Consider the following 17,970-nt stretch of genomic DNA (forward strand, 5'->3'; position numbering starts at 1 on the left):
GCGTGCTGAACCGCTGTGTGCCGCGCCTGGTGTCGCACGTGACGGGGCAGGTGCGCTCCCTGCTGGAGGGCTGGGGCGGGAGAGAGTGCGACTACTAGGGGAAGTGACCTGTGCTATGGTGCTGCAGTGCGGGCGTGCTGAACCGCTGTGTGCCGCGCCTGGTGTCGCACGTGACGGGGCAGGTGCGCTCCCTGCTGGAGGGCTGGGGCGGGAGAGAGTGTGACTACTAGGGGTAGTGACCTGTGCTATGGTGCTGCAGTGCGGGCGTGCTGAACCGCTCTGTGCCGCGCCTGGTGTCGCACGTGACGGGGCAGGTGCGCTCCCTGCTGGAGGGCTGGGGCGGGAGAGAGTGTGACTACTAGGGGTAGTGACCTGTGCTATGGTGCTGCAGCGCGGGCGTGCTGAACCCTTGTGTGCCGCGCCTGGTGTCGCACGTGACGGGGCAGGTGTCACACGGAGCGTGCTCCCTGCTGGACGGCTGGGGCGGGAGAGAGTGTGACTACTAGGGGTAGTGACATGTGCTATGGTGCTGCAGCGCGGGCGTGCTGAACCGCTGTGAGCCGCGCCTGGTGTCGCACGTGACGGGGCAGGTGCGCTCCCTGCTGGAGGGCTGGGGCGGGAGAGAGTGTGACTACTAGGGGTAGTGACCTGTGCTATAGTGCTGCAGTGTGGGCGTGCTGAACCGCTGTGTGCCGCGCCTGGTGTCGCACGTGACGGGGCAGGTGCGCTCCCTGCTGGAGGGATGTCGCGGGAGAGAGTGTGACTACTAGGGGTAGTGACCTGTGCTATGGTGCTGCAGTGTGAGCGTGCTGAACCGCTGTGTGCCGCGCCTGGTGTCGCACGTGACGGGGCAGGTGCGCTCTCTGCTGGAGGGCTGGGGCGGGAGAGAGTGTGACTACTAGGGGTAGTGACCTGTGCTATGGTGCTGCAGCGCGGGCGTGCTGAACTGCTGTGTGCCGCGCCTGGTGTCGCACGTGACGGGGCAGGTGCGCTCCCTGCTGGAGGGCTGGGGCGGGAGAGAGTGTGACTACTAGGGGTAGTGACCTGTGCTATGGTGCTGCAGCGCGGGCGTGCTGAACCGCTGTGTGCCGCGCCTGGTGTAGCACGTGACGGGGCAGGTGCGTTCCCTGCTGGAGGGCTGGGGCGGGAGAGAGTGTGACTACTAGGGGTAGTGACCTGTGCTATGGTGCTGCAGCGCGGGCGTGCTGAACCGCTGTGTGCCGCGCCTGGTGTAGCACGTGACGGGGCAGGTGCGCTCCCTGCTGGAGGGCTGGGGCGAGAGAGAGTGTGACTACTAGGGGTAGTGACCTGTGCTATGGTGCTGCAGCGCGGGCGTGCTGAACCGCTGTGTGCCGCGCCTGGTGTCGCACGTGACGGGGCAGGTGTCTCACGGAGCGTGCTCCCTGCTGGAGGGCTGGGGCAGGAGAGAGTGTGACTACTAGGGGTAGTGACCTGTGCTATGGTGCTGCAGTGTGGGCGTGCTGAACCGCTGTGTGCCGCGCCTGGTGTCGCACGTGACGGGGCAGGTGTCACGGAGCGTGCTCCCTGCTGGAGGGCTGGGGCAGGAGAGAGTGTGACTACTAGGGGTAGTGACCTGTGCTATGGTGCTGCAGTGTGGGCGTGCTGAACCGCTGTGTGCCGCGCCTGGTGTCGCACGTGACGGGGCAGGTGCGCTCCTTGCTGGAGGGCTGGGGCGGGAGAGAGTGTGACTACTAGGGGTAGTGACCTGTGCTATGGTGCTGCAGCGCGGGCGTGCTGAACCGCTGTGTGCCGCGCCTGGTGTCGCACGTGACGGGGCAGGTGCGCTCCCTGCTGGAGGGCTGGGGCGGGAGAGAGTGTGACTACTAGGGGTAGTGACCTGTGCTATGGTGCTGCAGCGCGGGGCGTGCTGAACCACTGTGTGCCACGCCTGGTGTCGCACGTGACGGGGCAGGTGCGCTCCCTGCTGGAGGGCTGGGGCGGGAGAGAGTGTGACTACTAGGGGTAGTGACCTGTGCTATGGTACTGCAGCGCGGGCGTGCTGAACCGCTGTGTGCCGCGCCTGGAGTCGCACGTGACGGGGCAGGTGCGCTCCCTGCTGGAGGGCTGGGGCAGGAGAGAGTGTGACTACTAGGGGTAGTGACCTGTGCTATGGTGCTGCAGCGCGGGCGTGCTGAACCACTGTGTGCCGCGCCTGGTGTCGCACGTGACGGGGCAGGTGCGCTCCCTGCTGGAGGGCTGGGGCAGGAGAGAGTGTGACTACTAGGGGTAGTGACCTGTGCTATGGTGCTGCAGTGCGGGCGTGCTGAACCGCTGTGTGCCACGCCTGGTGTCGCACGTGACGGGGCAGGTGCGCTCCATGCTGGAGGGCTGGGGCGGGAGAGAGTGTGACTACTATGGGTAGTGACCTGTTTTATGGTGCTGCAGCGCGGGCGTGCTGAACCGCTGTGTGCCGTGCCTGGTGTCGCACGTGACGGGGCAGGTGCGCTCCCTGCTGGAGGGCTGGGGCGAGAGAGAGTGTGACTACTAGGGGTAGTGACCTGTGCTATGGTGCTGAAGCGCGGGCGTGCTGAACCGCTGTGTGCCAAGCCTAATGTGGCACGTGACGGGGCAGGTGCGCTCCCTGCTGGAGGGCTGGGGCAGGAGAGAGTGTGACTACTAGGGGTAGTGACCTGTGCTATGGTGCTGCAGTGCGGGCGTGCTGAACCGCTGTGAGCCGCGTCTGGTGTCGCACGTGACGGGGCATGTGCGCTCCCTGCTGGAGGGCTGGGGCGAGAGAGAATGTGACTACTAGGGGTAGTGACCTGTGCTATGGTGCTGCAGCGCGGGCGTGCTGAACCGCTGTGTGCCGCGCCTGGTGTCGCACGTGACGGGGCAGGTGTTCCACGGAGCGCGCTCCCTGCTGGAGGGCTAGGGCGAGAGAGAGTGTGACTACTAGGGGTAGTGACCTGTGCTATGGTGCTGCAGTGTGGGCGTGCTGAACCACTGTGTGCCGTGCCATGTGTCGCACGTGACGGGACAGGTGCGCTCCCTGCTGGAGTGCTGGGGCGAGAGAGAGTGTGACTACTAGGGGTAGTGACCTATGCTATGGTGCTGCAGCGCGGGCGTGCTGAACCGCTGTGTGCCGCGCCTGGTGTCGCACGTGACGGGGCAGGTGTTCCACGGAGCGCGCTCCCTGCTGGAGGGCTGGGGCGGGAGAGAGTGTGACTACTAGGGGTAGTGACCTGTGCTATGGTGCTGCAGCGCGGGCGTGCTGAACCGCTGTGTGCCGCGCCTGGTGACGCACGTGACGGGGCAGGTGCGCTCCCTGCTGGAGGGCTGGGGCGGGAGAGAGTGTGACTACTAGGGGTAGTGACCTGTGCTATGGTGCTGCAGTGTGGGCGTGGTGAACCGCTGTGTGCCGTGCCTGGTGTCGCACGTGACGGGGCAGGTGCGCTCCCTGCTGGATGGCTGGGGCGGGAGAGAGTGTGACTACTAGGGGTAGTGACCTCTGCTATGGTGCTGCAGCGCGGGCGTGCTGAACCGCTGTGAGCCGCGCCTGGTGTCAAACGTGACGGGGCAGGTGTTCCACGGAGCGCGCTCCCTGCTGGAGGGCTGGGGCGGGAGAGAGTGTGACTACTAGGTGTAGTGACCTGTGCTATGGTGCTGCAGCGCGGGCGTGCTGAACCGCTGTGTGCCGCGCCTGGTATCGCAAGTGACGGGGCAGGTGTTCCACGGAGCGCGCTCCCTGCTGGAAGGCTGGGGTGGGAGAGAGTGTGACTACTAGGGGTAGTGACCTGTGCTATGGTGCTGCAGTGCGGGCGTGCTGAACCGCTGTGTGCCGCGCCTGGTGTCGCACGTGACGGAGCAGGTGTTCCACGGAGTGCGCTCCCTGCTGGAAGGCTGGGGCATGAGAGAGTGTGACTACTAGGGGTAGTGACCTGTGTTATGGTGCTGCAGCGTGGGCGTGCAGAACCGCTGTGTGCCGCGCCTGGTGTCGCACGTGACGGGGCAGGTGTTCCACGGAGCGCGCTCCCTGCTGGAAGGCTGGGGCGGGAGAGAGTGTGACTACTAGGGGTAGTGACCTGTGCTATGGTGCTGCAGTGCTGGCGTGCTGAACCGCTGTGTGCCCCGCCTGGTGTCGCACATGACGGGGCAGGTGTTCCACGGAGCGCGCTCCCTGCTGGAAGGCTGGGGCGGGAGAGAGTGTGACTACTAGGGGTAGTGACCTGTGCTATGGTGCTGCAGTGCGGGCGTGCTGAACCGCTGTGTGCGCGCCTGGTGTCGCACGTGACGGGGCAGTTGTTTCACGGAGCGCGCTCCCTGCTGGAAGGCTGGGGCGGGAGAGAGTGTGACTACTAGGGGTAGTGACCTGTGCTATGGTGCAGCAGCGCGGGCGTGCTGAACTGCTGTGTGCCGCGCCTGGTGTCGCACGTAACGGGGCAGGTGTGCTCCCTGCTGGAGGGCTGGGGCGGGAGAGAGTGTGACTACTAGGGGTAGTGACCTGTGCTATGGTGCTGCAGTGTGGGCGTGCTGAACTGCTGTGTGCCGCGCCTGGTGTCGCACATGACGGGGCAGGTGCGCTCCCTGCTGGAAGGCTGGGGCGGGAGAGAGTGTGACTACTAGGGGTAGTGACCTGTGCTATGGTGCTGCAGTGTGGGCGTGCTGAACTGCTGTGTGCCGCGCCTGGTGTCGCACGTGACGGGGCAGGTGCGCTCCCTGCTGGAGGGCTGGGGCGGGAGAGAGTGTGACTACTAGGGGTAGTGACCTGTGCTATGGTGCTGCAGTGTGGGCGTGCTGAACTGCTGTGTGCCGCTCCTGGTGTCGCACGTGACGGGGCAGGTGCGCTCCCTGCTGGAGGGCTGGGGCGGGAGAGAGTGTGACTACTAGGGGTAGTGACCTGTGCTATGGTGCTGCCGTGCGGGCGTGCTGAACCGCTGTATGCCGCGCCTGGTGTCGCACGTGACGGGGCAGGTGTTCCGCGGAGTTTGCTCCCTCCTGGAGGGCTGGGGCGAGAGAGAGTGTGACTACAAGGGGTAGTGACCTGTGCTATGGTGCTGCAGTGCGGGCGTGCTGAACCGCTGTGTGCCGCGCCTGGTGTCGCACGTGACGGGGCAGGTGCGCTCCCTGCTGGAGGGCTGGGGCGGGAGAGAGTGTGACTACTAGGGGTAGTGACCTGTGCTATGGTGCTGCAGTGCGGGCGTGCTGAACCGCTGTATGCCGCGCCTGGTGTCGCACGTGACGGGGCAGGTGTTCCGCGGTGTTCGCTCCCTCCTGGAGGGCTGGGGCGGGAGAGAGTGTGACTACTAGGGGTAGTGACCTGTGCTATGGTGCTGCAGTGTGGGCGTGCTGAACCGCTGTGTGCCGCGCCTGGTTTCGCACGTGACGGGGCAGGTGCGCTCCCTGCTGGAGGGCTGGGGCGGGAGAGAGTGTGACTACTAGGGGTAGTGACCTGTGCTATGGTGCTGCAGTGTGGGCGTGCTGAACCGCTGTGTGCGCGCCTGGTGTCGCACGTGACGGGGCAGGTGTTCCGCGGAGCTCGCTCCCTGCTGGAGGGCTGGGGCGAGAGAGAGTGTGACTACTAGGGGTAGTGACCTGTGCTATGGTGCTGCAGTGCGGGCGTGCTGAACTGCTGTGTGCCGCGCCTGGTGTCGCACGTGACGGGGCAGGTGCGCTCCTTGCTGGAGGGCTGGGGCGGGAGAGAGTGTGACTACTAGGGGTAGTGACCTGTGCTATGGTGCTGCAGTGTGGGCGTGCTGAACCGCTGTGTGCCGCGTCTGGTGTCGCACGTGACGGGGCAGGTGCGCTCCCTGCTGGAGGGCTGGTGCGGGAGAGAGTGTGACTACTAGGGGTAGTGACCTGTGCTATGGTGCTGCAGTGTGGGCGTGCTGAACTGCTGTGTGCCGCGCCTGGTGTCGCACGTGACGGGGCAGGTGCGCTCCCTGCTGGAGGGCTGGGGCGGGAGAGAGTGTGACTACTAGGGGTAGTGACCTGTGCTATGGTGCTGCAGTGCGGGCGTGCTAAACCGCTGTGTGCCGCGCCTGGTGTCGCACGTGACGGGGCAGGTGTTCCGCGGAGCTCGCTCCCTCCTGGAGGGTTGGGGCGGGAGAGAGTGTGACTACTAGGGGTAGTGACCTGTGCTATGGTGCTGCAGTGTGGGCGTGCTGAACCGCTGTGTGCCGCGCCTGGTGTCGCACGTGACGGGGCAGGTGCGCTCCCTGCTGGAGGGCTGCGGCGAGAGAGAGTGTGACTACTAGGTGTAGTGACCTGTGCTATGGTGCTGCAGTGTGGGCGTGCTGAACTGCTGTGTGCCGCGCCTGGTGTCGCACGTGACGGGGCAGGTGCGCTCCTTGCTGGAGGGCTGGGGCGGGAGTGAGTGTGACTACTAGGGGTAGTGACCTGTGCTATGGTGCTGCAGTGTGGGCGTGCTGAACCGCTGTGTGCCGCGCCTGGTGTCGCACGTGACGGGGCAGGTGAGCTCCCTGCTGGAGGGCTGGGGCGGGAGAGAGTGTGACTACTAGGGGTAGTGACCTGTGCTATGGTGCTGCAGTGTGGGCGTGCTGAACCGCTGTGTGCCGCGTCTGGTGTCGCACGTGACGGGGCAGGTGCGCTCCCTGCTGGAGGGCTGGGGCGGGAGAGAGTGTGACTACTAGGGGTAGTGACCTGTGATATGGTGCTGCAGTGTGGGCGTGCTGAACTGCTGTGTGCCGCGCCTGGTGTCGCACGTGACGGGGCAGGTGCGCTCCTTGCTGGAGGGCTGGGGTGGGAGAGAGTGTGACTACTAGGGGTAGTGACCTGTGCTATGGTGCTGCAGTGTGGGCGTGCTGAACCGCTGTGTGCCGCGCCTGGTGTCGCACGTGACGGGGCAGGTGCGCTCCCTGCTGGAGGGCTGGGGCGGGAGAGAGTGTGACTACTAGGGTTAGTGACCTGTGCTATGGTGCTGCAGTGTGGGCGTGCTGAACCGCTGTGTGCCGCGCCTGGTGTCGCACGTGACGGGGCAGGTGCGCTCCCTGCTGGAGGGCTGGGGCGGGAGAGAGTGTGACTACTAGGGGTAGTGACCTGTTCTATGGTGCTGCAGTGTGGGCGTGCTGAACCGCTGTGTGCCGCGCCTGGTGTCGCACGTGACGGTGCAGGTGCGCTCCCTGCTGGAGGGCTGGGGCGGGAGAGAGTGTGACTACTAGGGGTAGTGACCTGTGCTATGGTGCTGCAGTGCGGGCGTGCTGAACCGCTGTGTGCCGCGCCTGGTGTCGCACGTGACGGGGCAGGTGTTCCGCGGAGCTCGCTCCCTCCTGGAGGGCTGGGGCGGGAGAGAGTGTGACTACTAGGGGTAGTGACCTGTGCTATGGTGCTGCAGTGTGGGCTTGCTGAACCGCTATGTGCCGCGCCTGGTGTCGCACGTGACGGGGCAGGTGCGCTCCCTGCTGGAGGGCTGGGGCGAGAGAGAGTGTGACTACTAGGGGTAGTGACCTGTGCTATGGTGCTGCAGTGTGGGCGTGCTGAACCGCTGTGTGCCGCGTCTGGTGTCGCACGTGACGGGGCAGGTGCGCTCCCTGCTGGAGGGCTGGGGCGGGAGAGAGTGTGACTACTAGGGGTAGTGACCTGTGCTATGGTGCTGCAGTGCGGGCGTGCTGAACCGCTGTGTGTCGCGCCTGGTGTCGCACGTGACGGGGCAGGTGCGCTCCCTGCTGGAGGGCTGGGGCGGGAGAGAGTGTGACTACTAGGGGTAGTGACCTGTGCTATGGTGCTGCAGTGGGGGCGTGCTGAACCGCTGTGTGCCGCGTCTGGTGTCGCACGTGACGGGGCAGGTGCGCTTCCTGCTGGAGGGAAGGGGCGGGAGAGAGTGTGACTACTAGGGGTAGTGACCTGTGCTATGGTGCTGCAGTGGGGGCGTGCTGAACCGCTGTGTGCCGCGTCTGGTGTCGCACGTGACGGGGCAGGTGCGCTTCCTGCTGGAGGGAAGGGGCGGGAGAGAGTGTGACTACTAGGGGTAGTGACCTGTGCTATGGTGCTGCAGTGCGGGCGTGCTGAACCGCTGTGTGCCGCGTCTGGTGTCGCACGTGACGGGGCAGGTGCGCTCCCTGCTGGAGGGCTGGGGCGGGAGAGAGTGTGACTACTAGGGGTAGTGACCTGTGCTATGGTGCTGCAGTGTGGGCGTGCTGAACCGCTGTGTGCCGCGTCTGGTGTCGCACGTGACGGGGCAGGTGCGCTCCCTGCTGGAGGGCTGGGGCGGGAGAGAGTGTGACTACTAGTGGTAGTGACCTGTGCTATGGTTAGTGATGGGTAGTGGAAAGTTTCCAGTTGGAAATTTCCTGCCGAAAACTTTCAAAAATGGAAAATTTACACACCTCATGGAAACTTTGAAAAAAAGTGGAAACATTGGAAAACATTGAATTTTTTTTAGCTGTAACAGTTGAGTGCTGTTGAGTATATATGCAAAATTTCAACCGATATGAAACACATTGAATAAGGTATAGTTTTAACAGAGTTAGCTCAGTACCGAAGTAGAGAAGGTATGTGGGCCAAAGAATTTCTTTGGATGGTGCTTGAAAAAGGTAAAATTGAACCCTGTACTTGGTGGAAAGGTCTGTGTGGTCATACACAGCTGTCAAAAGTAGAAAACAGAATCTTAGGTATGCCAGTAACCTCTGCTGCTACAGAGAGGTCTTTCAGTACACATGGTAGTATAGTACATACAAAACTAAGAAACCGCTTGACCACTGAAAGAGCAGGTAAAATATCATTCATTGCCCACAACTGGAAATTGTGTCACCACATCCTGGAGGACATTGAAAAATTGGAAAGGAAAGATTCTATTACTGTCATTGTGGAAGACAAATGTGAGAAAGTATAGCAGAATAAAAAACTACGACAGTGTTTTTTAAAAGAAGACAGTGCATCTTGTTCTAACAATGAAACAGAAGAGGAAGAAAACAGATTTCAGTTATGAGGACAATGATGATTTCATTAGTTTATAAGACCCAATATGACTTAAATAAGGACATGTTTGTTTCCAATTCAGTTAAAACTGTAACATATGTATTATTTCTTATTATGAATGCAACTAATTGTTGATCAATATTTTTTTTTAGTGTTCTATTTGTTACAACTTATTTGTCTTTATTTCCAATCAGTTGATAAATTGTAATAATATAGTGTTAATATTTTCAAATCTATGTAGTCAAATATTTTAACTGTTATTGACCAGGTAATTGTTTTTTCAGAAGGAATCATTTCTTTTAAATCTGCAGTTAAGTATTCTTTACCTTAATTTTTCTTCCACTACATTAGCTTTTTGTAATGTTGAAAGCAGCTGATTAAATAATTTTCAGATTTAAAAACTGATTAGGCCTACTTGCAATGAATTTGTGAACTGTATTTGTAAAAAGAATAATTCCACCTAAATGTTGAAATTAATTTAGAACAGCACCCACAGTAAATTCTACATCGCTAACGAAAGATATTTTAATGTCCTCTTAATACTGCAACTATGAATATTGTATTTTACAATATGAAAATTTCATACAGTAGAGACAGTCACATGTCTAATTCTCTGAAATGGTTATTTATAAACCAACATCAAAGTTTCCTAAAATTTCCTATGTTTTTCGGTTTTTGGAAAGTTTCCATGAAAATTTCCAGGAAAATTTCAGATAGATAAAATTTTGGACATTTACCCATCCCTAGCTATGGTGCTGCAGTGCGGGCGTGCTGAACCGCTGTGTGCCGCGCCTGGTGTCGCACGTGACGGGGCAGGTGTTCCGCGAAGCTCGCTCCCTCCTGGAGGGCTGGGGCGGGAGAGAGTGTGACTACTAGGGGTAGTGACCTGTGCTATGGTGCTGCAGTGTGGGCGTGCTGAACCGCTGTGTGCCGCGCCTGGTGTCGCACGTGACGGGGCAGGTGCGCTCCCTGCTGGAGGGCTGGGGCGAGAGAGAGTGTGACTACTAGGGGTAGTGACCTGTGCTATGGTGCTGCAGTGTGGGCGTGCTGAACCGCTGTGTGAGCCGCCTGGTGTCGCACGTGACGGGGCAGGTGCGCTCCTTGCTGGAGGGCTGGGGCGGGAGAGAGTGTGACTATTAGGGGTAGTGACCTGTGCTATGGTTCTGCAGTGTGGGCGTGCTGAACAGCTGTGTGCCGCGTCTGGTGTCGCACGTGACGGGGCAGGTGCGCTCCTTGCTGGAGGGCTGGGGCGGGAGAGAGTGTGACTACTAGGGGTAGTGACCTGTGCTATGGTGCTGCAGTGTGGGCGTGCTGAACTGCTGTGTGCCGCGCCTGGTGTCGCACGTGACGGGGCAGGTGCGCTCCTTGCTGGAGGGCTGGGGCGGGAGAGAGTGTGACTACTAGGGGTAGTGACCTGTGCTATGGTGCTGTAGTGTGGGCGTGCTGAACCGCTGTGTGCCGCGCCTGGTGTCTCACGTGACGGGGCAGGTGCGCTCCTTGCTGGAGGGATGGGGCGGGAGAGAGTGTGACTACTAGGGGAATTGACCTGTGCTATGGTGCTGCAGTGTCGGCGTGCTGAACCGCTGTGTGCCGCGTCTGGTGTCGCACGTGACGGGACAGGTGCGCTTCCTGCTGGAGGGCTAAGGGGGGAGAGAGTGTGACTACTAGGGGTAGTGACCTGTGCTATGGTGCTGCAGTGTAGGCGTGCTGAACCGCTGTGTGCCGCGCCTGGTGTCGCACGTGACGGGGCAGGTGCGCTCCCTGCTGGAGGGCTGGGGCGAGAGAGAGTGTGACTACTAGGGGTAGTGACCTGTGCTATGGTGCTGCAGCGCGGGCGTGCTGAACCACTGTGTGCCACGCCTGGTGTCGCACGTGACGGGGCAGGTGCGCTCCCTGCTGGAGGGCTGGGGCGGGAGAGAGTGTGACTACTAGGGGTAGTGACCTGTGCTATGGTCCTGCAGCGCGGGCGTGCTGAACCGCTGTGTGCCGCGCCTGGAGTCGCACGTGACGGGGCAGGTGCGCTCCCTGCTGGAGGGCTGGGGCAGGAGAGAGTGTGACTACTAGGGGTAGTGACCTGTGCTATGGTGCTGCAGCGCGGGCGTGCTGAACCACTGTGTGCCGCGCCTGGTGTCGCACGTGACGGGGCAGGTGCGCTCCCTGCTGGAGGGCTGGGGCAGGAGAGAGTGTGACTACTAGGGGTAGTGACCTGTGCTATGGTGCTGCAGTGCGGGCGTGCTGAACCGCTGTGTGCCACGCCTGGTGTCGCACGTGACGGGGCAGGTGCGCTCCCTGCTGGAGGGCTGGGGCGGGAGAGAGTGTGACTACTAGGGGTAGTGACCTGTGCTATGGTGAACAGCGCGGGCGTGCTGAACCGCTGTGTGCCGCGCCTGGAGTCGCACGTGACGGGGCAGGTGTTCCACGGAGCGCGCTCCCTGCTGGAAGGCTGGGGCGGGAGAGAGTGTGACTACTAGGGGTAGTGACCTGTGCTATGGTGCTGCAGTGTGGGCGTGCTGAACCGCTGTGTGCCGCGCCTGGTGTCGCACGTGACGGGGCAGGTGCGCTCCTGGCTGGAGGGCTGGGGCGGGAGAGAGTGTGACTACTAGGGGTAGTGACCTGTGCTATGGTGCTGCAGTGTGGGCGTACTGAACCGCTGTGTGCCGCGCCTGGTGTCGCACGTGACGGGGCAGGTGTTCCACGGAGCGCGCTCCCTGCTGGAGGGCTGGGGCGGGAGAGAGTGTGACTACTATGGGTAGTGACCTGTTTTATGGTGCTGCAGCGCGGGCGTGCTGAACCGCTGTGTGCCGTGCCTGGTGTCGCACGTGACGGGGCAGGTGCGCTCCCTGCTGGAGGGCTGGGGCGAGAGAGAGTGTGACTACTAGGGGTAGTGACCTGTGCTATGGTGCTGAAGCGCGGGCGTGCTGAACCGCTGTGTGCCAAGCCTAATGTGGCACGTGACGGGGCAGGTGCGCTCCCTGCTGGAGGGCTGGGGCAGGAGAGAGTGTGACTACTAGGGGTAGTGACCTGTGCTATGGTGCTGCAGTGCGGGCGTGCTGAACCGCTGTGTGCCGCGTCTGGTGTCGCACGTGACGGGGCAGGTGCGCTCCCTGCTGGAGGGCTGGGGCGAGAGAGAATGTGACTACTAGGGGTAGTGACCTGTGCTATGGTGCTGCAGCGCGGGCGTGCTGAACCGCTGTGTGCCGCGCCTGGTGTCGCACGTGACGGGGCAGGTGTTCCACGGAGCGCGCTCCCTGCTGGAGGGCTGGGGCGGGAGAGAGTGTGACTACTAGGGGTAGTGACCTGTGCTATGGTGCTGCAGCGCGGGCGTGCTGAACCGCTGTGTGCCGCGCCTGGTGTCGCACGTGACGGGGCAGGTGCGCTCCCTGCTGGAGGGCTGGGGCGGGAGAGAGTGTGACTACTAGGGGTAGTGACCTGTGCTATGGTGCTGCAGTGTGGGCGTGGTGAACCGCTGTGTGCCGTGCCTGGTGTCGCACGTGACGGGGCAGGTGCGCTCCCTGCTGGATGGCTGGGGCGGGAGAGAGTGTGACTACTAGGGGTAGTGACCTCTGCTTTGGTGCTGCAGCGCGGGCGTGCTGAACCGCTGTGAGCCGCGCCTGGTGTCGCACGTGACGGGGCAGGTGCGCTCCCTGCTGGAGGGCTGGGGCGGGAGAGAGTGTGACTACTAGGGGTAGTGACCTGTGCTATGGTGCTGCAGTGCGGGCGTGCTGAACCGCTGTGTGCCGCGCCTGGTGTCGCACGTGACGGGGCAGGTGTTCCACGGAGCGCGCTCCCTGCTGGAGGGCTGGGGCGGGAGAGAGTGTGACTACTAGGTGTAGTGACCTGTGCTATGGTGCTGCAGCGCGGGCGTGCTGAACTGCTGTGTGCCGCGCCTGGTGTCGCAAGTGACGGGGCAGGTGTTCCACGGAGCGCGCTCCATGCTGGAAGGCTGGGGTGGGAGAGAGTGTGACTACTAGGGGTAGTGACCTGTGCTATGGTGCTGCAGTGCGGGCGTGCTGAACCGCTGTGTGCCGCGCCTGGTGTCGCACGTGACGGAGCAGGTGTTCCACGGAGTGCGCTCCCTGCTGGAAGGCTGGGTCATGAGAGAGTGTGACTACTAGGGGTAGTGACCTGTGTTATGGTGCTGCAGCGTGGGCGTGCAGAACCGCTGTGTGCCGCGCCTGGTGTCGCACGTGACGGGGCAGGTGTTCCACGGAGCGCGCTCCCTGCTGGAAGGCTGGGGCGGGAGAGAGTGTGACTACTAGGGGTAGTGACCTGTGCTATGGTGCTGCAGTGCTGGCGTGCTGAACCGCTGTGTGCCCCGCCTGGTGTCGCACATGACGGGGCAGGTGTTCCACGGAGCGCGCTCCCTGCTGGAAGGCTGGGGCGGGAGAGAGTGTGACTACTAGGGGTAGTGACCTGTGCTATGGTGCTGCAGTGCGGGCGTGCTGAACCGCTGTGTGCGCGCCTGGTGTCGCACGTGACGGGGCAGTTGTTTCACGGAGCGCGCTCCCTGCTGGAAGGCTGGGGCGGGAGAGAGTGTGACTACTAGGGGTAGTGACCTGTGCTATGGTGCAGCAGCGCGGGCGTGCTGAACTGCTGTGTGCCGCGCCTGGTGTCGCACGTAACGGGGCAGGTGTGCTCCCTGCTGGAGGGCTGGGGCGGGAGAGAGTGTGACTACTAGGGGTAGTGACCTGTGCTATGGTGCTGCAGCGCGGGCGTGCTGAACTGCTGTGTGCCGCGCCTGGTGTCGCACATGACGGGGCAGGTGCGCTCCCTGCTGGAGGGCTGGGGCGGGAGAGAGTGTGACTACTAGGGGTAGTGACCTGTGCTATGGTGTTGCAGTGTGGGCGTGCTGAACTGCTGTGTGCCGCGCCTGGTGTCGTACGTGACGGGGCAGGTGCGCTACCTGCTGGAAGGCTGGGGCGGGAGAGAGTGTGACTACTAGGGGTAGTGACCTGTGCTATGGTGCTGCAGTGTGGGCGTGCTGAACTGCTGTGTGCCGCGCCTGGTGTCGCACGTGACGGGGCAGGTGCGCTCCCTGCTGGAGGGCTGGGGCGGGAGAGAGTGTGACTACTAGGGGTAGTGACCTGTGCTATGGTGCTGCAGTGTGGGCGTGCTGAACTGCTGTGTGCCGCGCCTGGTGTCGCACGTGACGGGGCAGGTGCGCTCCCTGCTGGAGGGCTGGGGCGGGAGAGAGTGTGACTACTAGGGGTAGTGACCTGTGCTATGGTGCTGCCGTGCGGGCGTGCTGAACCGCTGTATGCCGCGCCTGGTGTCGCACGTGACGGGGCAGGTGTTCTGCGGAGTTTGCTCCCTCCTGGAGGGCTGGGGCGAGAGAGAGTGTGACTACAAGGGGTAGTGACCTGTGCTATGGTGCTGCAGTGCGGGCGTGCTGAACCGCTGTGTGCCGCGCCTGGTGTCGCACGTGACGGGGCAGGTGCGCTCCCTGCTGGAGGGCTGGGGCGGGAGAGAGTGTGACTACTAGGGGTAGTGACCTGTGCTATGGTGCTGCAGTGCGGGCGTGCTGAACCGCTGTATGCCGCGCCTGGTGTCGCACGTGACGGGGCAGGTGCGCTCCCTGCTGGAGGGCTGGGGCGGGAGAGAGTGTGACTACAAGGGGTAGTGACCTGTGCTATGGTGCTGCAGTGCGGGCGTGCTGAACCGCTGTGTGCCGCGTCGGGTGTCGCACGTGACGGGGCAGGTGCGCTCCCTGCTGGAGGGCTGGGGCGGGAGTGAGTGTGACTACAAGGGGTAGTGACCTGTGCTATGGTGCTGAACCGCTGTGTGCCGCGCCTGGTGTCGCACGTGACGGGTCAGGTGCGCTCCCTGCTGGAGGGCTGGGGCAGGAGAGAGTGTGACTACTAGGGGTAGTGACCTGTGCTATGGTGCTGCAGTGCGGGCGTGCTGAACCGCTGTGTGCCGCGCCTGGTGTCGCACGTGACGGGGCAGGTGTTCCGCGGAGCTCGCTCCCTCCTGGAGGGCTGGGGCGGGAGAGAGTGTGACTACTAGGGGTAGTGACCTGTGCTATGGTGCTGCAGTGTGGGCGTGCTGAACCGCTGTGTGCCGCGCCTGGTGTCGCACGTGACGGGGCAGGTGTTCCGCGGTGCTCGCTCCCTCCTGGAGGGCTGGGGCGGGAGAGAGTGTGACTACTAGGGGTAGTGACCTGTGCTATGGTGCTGCAGTGTGGGCGTGCTGAACCGCTGTGTGCCGCGCCTGGTTTCGCACGTGACGGGGCAGGTGCGCTCCCTGCTGGAGGGCTGGGGCGGGAGAGAGTGTGACTACTAGGGGTAGTGACCTGTGCTATGGTGCTGCAGTGTGGGCGTGCTGAACCGCTGTGTGCGCGCCTGGTGTCGCACGTGACGGGGCAGGTGTTCCGCGGAGCTCGCTCCCTGCTGGAGGGCTGGGGCGAGACAGAGTGTGACTACTAGGGGTAGTGACCTGTGCTATGGTGCTGCAGTGCGGGCGTGCTGAACTGCTGTGTGCCGCGCCTGGTGTCGCACGTGACGGGGCAGGTGCGCTCCTTGCTGGAGGGCTGGGGCGGGAGAGAGTGTGACTACTAGGGGTAGTGACCTGTGCTATGGTGCTGCAGTGTGGGCGTGCTGAACCGCTGTGTGCCGCGCCTGGTGTCGCACGTGACGGGGCAGGTGCGCTCCCTGCTGGAGGGCTGGGGCGGGAGACAGGGTGACTACTAGGGGTAGTGATCTGTGCTATGGTACTGCAGTGTGGGCGTGCTGAACCGCTGTGTGCCGCGTCTGGTGTCGCACGTGACGGGGCAGGTGCGCTCCCTGCTGGAGGGCTGGGGCGGGAGAGAGTGTGACTACTAGGGGTAGTGACCTGTGCTATGGTGCTGCAGTGTGGGCGTGCTGAACCGCTGTGTGCCGCGCCTGGTTTCGCACGTGACGGGGCAGGTGCGCTCCCTGCTGGAGGGCTGGGGCGGGAGAGAGTGTGACTACTAGGGGTAGTGACCTGTGCTATGGTGCTGCAGTGCGGGCGTGCTAAACCGCTGTGTGCCGCGCCTGGTGTCGCACGTGACGGGGCAGGTGTTCCGCGGAGCTCGCTCCCTCCTGGAGGGTTGGGGCGGGAGAGAGTGTGACTACTAGGGGTAGTGACCTGTGCTATGGTGCTGCAGTGTGGGCGTGCTGAACCGCTGTGTGTTGCGCCTGGTGTCGCACGTGACGGGGCAGGTGCGCTCCCTTCTGGAGGGCTGCGGCGAGAGAGAGTGTGACTACTAGGTGTAGTGACCTGTGCTATGGTGCTGCAGTGTGGGCGTGCTGAACTGCTGTGTGCCGCGCCTGGTGTCGCACGTGACGGGGCAGGTGCGCTCCTTGCTGGAGGGCTGGGGCGGGAGTGAGTGTGACTACTAGGGGTAGTGACCTGTGCTATGGTGCTGCAGTGTGGGCGTGCTGAACCGCTGTGTGCCGCGCCTGGTGTCGCACGTGACGGGGCAGGTGAGCTCCCTGCTGGAGGGCTGGGGCGGGAGAGAGTGTGACTACTAGGGGTAGTGACCTGTGCTATGGTGCTGCAGTGTGGGCGTGCTGAACCGCTGTGTGCCGCGCCTGGTGTCGCACGTGACGGGGCAGGTGCGCTCCCTGCTGGAGGGCTGGGGCGGGAGAGAGTGTGACTACTAGGGGTAGTGACCTGTGCTATGGTGCTGCAGTGTGGGCGTGCTGAACCGCTGTGTGCCGCGCCTGGTGTCGCACGTGACGGGGCAGGTGCGCTCCCTGCTGGAGGGCTGGGGCGGGAGAGAGTGTGACTACTAGGGGTAGTGACCTGTGCTATGGTGCTGCAGTGTGGGCGTGCTGAACTGCTGTGTGCCGCGCCTGGTGTCGCACGTGAGGGGGAGGTGCGCTCCCTGCTGGAGGGCTGGGGCGGGAGAGAGTTTGTGACTACTAGGGGTAGTGACCTGTGCTATGGTGCTGCAGTGCGGGCGTGCTGAACCGCTGTGTGCCGCGCCTGGTGTCGCACGTGACGGGGCAGGTGTTCCGCGGAGCTCGCTCCCTCCTGGAGGGCTGGGGCGGGAGAGAGTGTGACTACTAGGGGTAGTGACCTGTGCTATGGTGCTGCAGTGTGGGCTTGCTGAACCGCTATGTGCCGCGCCTGGTGTCGCACGTGACGGGGCAGGTGCGCTCCCTGCTGGAGGGCTGGGGCGAGAGAGAGTGTGACTACTAGGGGTAGTGACCTGTGCTATGGTGCTGCAGTGTGGGCGTGCTGAACCGCTGTGTGCCGCGTCTGGTGTCGCACGTGACGGGGCAGGTGCGCTCCCTGCTGGAGGGCTGGGGCGGGAGAGAGTGTGACTACTAGGGGTAGTGACCTGTGCTATGGTGCTGCAGTGCGGGCGTGCTGAACCGCTGTGTGTCGCGCCTGGTGTCGCACGTGACGGGGCAGGTGCGCTCCCTGCTGGAGGGCTGGGGCGGGAGAGAGTGTGACTACTAGGGGTAGTGACCTGTGCTATGGTGCTGCAGTGGGGGCGTGCTGAACCGCTGTGTGCCGCGTCTGGTGTCGCACGTGACGGGGCAGGTGCGCTTCCTGCTGGAGGGAAGGGGCGGGAGAGAGTGTGACTACTAGGGGTAGTGACCTGTGCTATGGTGCTGCAGTGTGGGCGTGCTGAACCGCTGTGTGCCGCGTCTGGTGTCGCACGTGACGGGGCAGGTGCGCTCCCTGCTGGAGGGCTGGGGCGGGAGAGAGTGTGACTACTAGGGGTAGTGACCTGTGCTATGGTGCTGCAGTGGGGGCGTGCTGAACCGCTGTGTGCCGCGTCTGGTGTCGCACGTGACGGGGCAGGTGCGCTTCCTGCTGGAGGGAAGGGGCGGGAGAGAGTGTGACTACTAGGGGTAGTGACCTGTGCTATGGTGCTGCAGTGTGGGCGTGCTGAACCGCTGTGTGCCGCGCCTGGTGTCGCACGTGACGGGGCAGGTGCGCTCCCTGCTGGAGGGCTGGGGCGGGAGAGAGTGTGACTACTAGGGGTAGTGACCTGTGCTATGGTGCTGCAGTGGGGGCGTGCTGAACCGCTGTGTGCCGCGTCTGGTGTCGCACGTGACGGGGCAGGTGCGCTTCCTGCTGGAGGGAAGGGGCGGGAGA

General features: G+C 63.1%; 1 protein-coding gene across 6 annotated transcripts in view; it reads left to right on the top strand.

Annotated features, from left to right (window-relative positions):
- Positions 1–17,970, top strand: part of LOC134533322 (choline transporter-like 1) — a 616,909-nt gene that overhangs the window by 65,999 nt on the left and 532,940 nt on the right. The gene's annotated exons all lie outside the window — the stretch shown is intronic.

Source organism: Bacillus rossius, chromosome 6 (genome assembly GCF_032445375.1).
Source record: "Bacillus rossius redtenbacheri isolate Brsri chromosome 6, Brsri_v3, whole genome shotgun sequence".
NCBI classification, from domain to species: Eukaryota; Metazoa; Arthropoda; class Insecta; order Phasmatodea; family Bacillidae; genus Bacillus; species Bacillus rossius.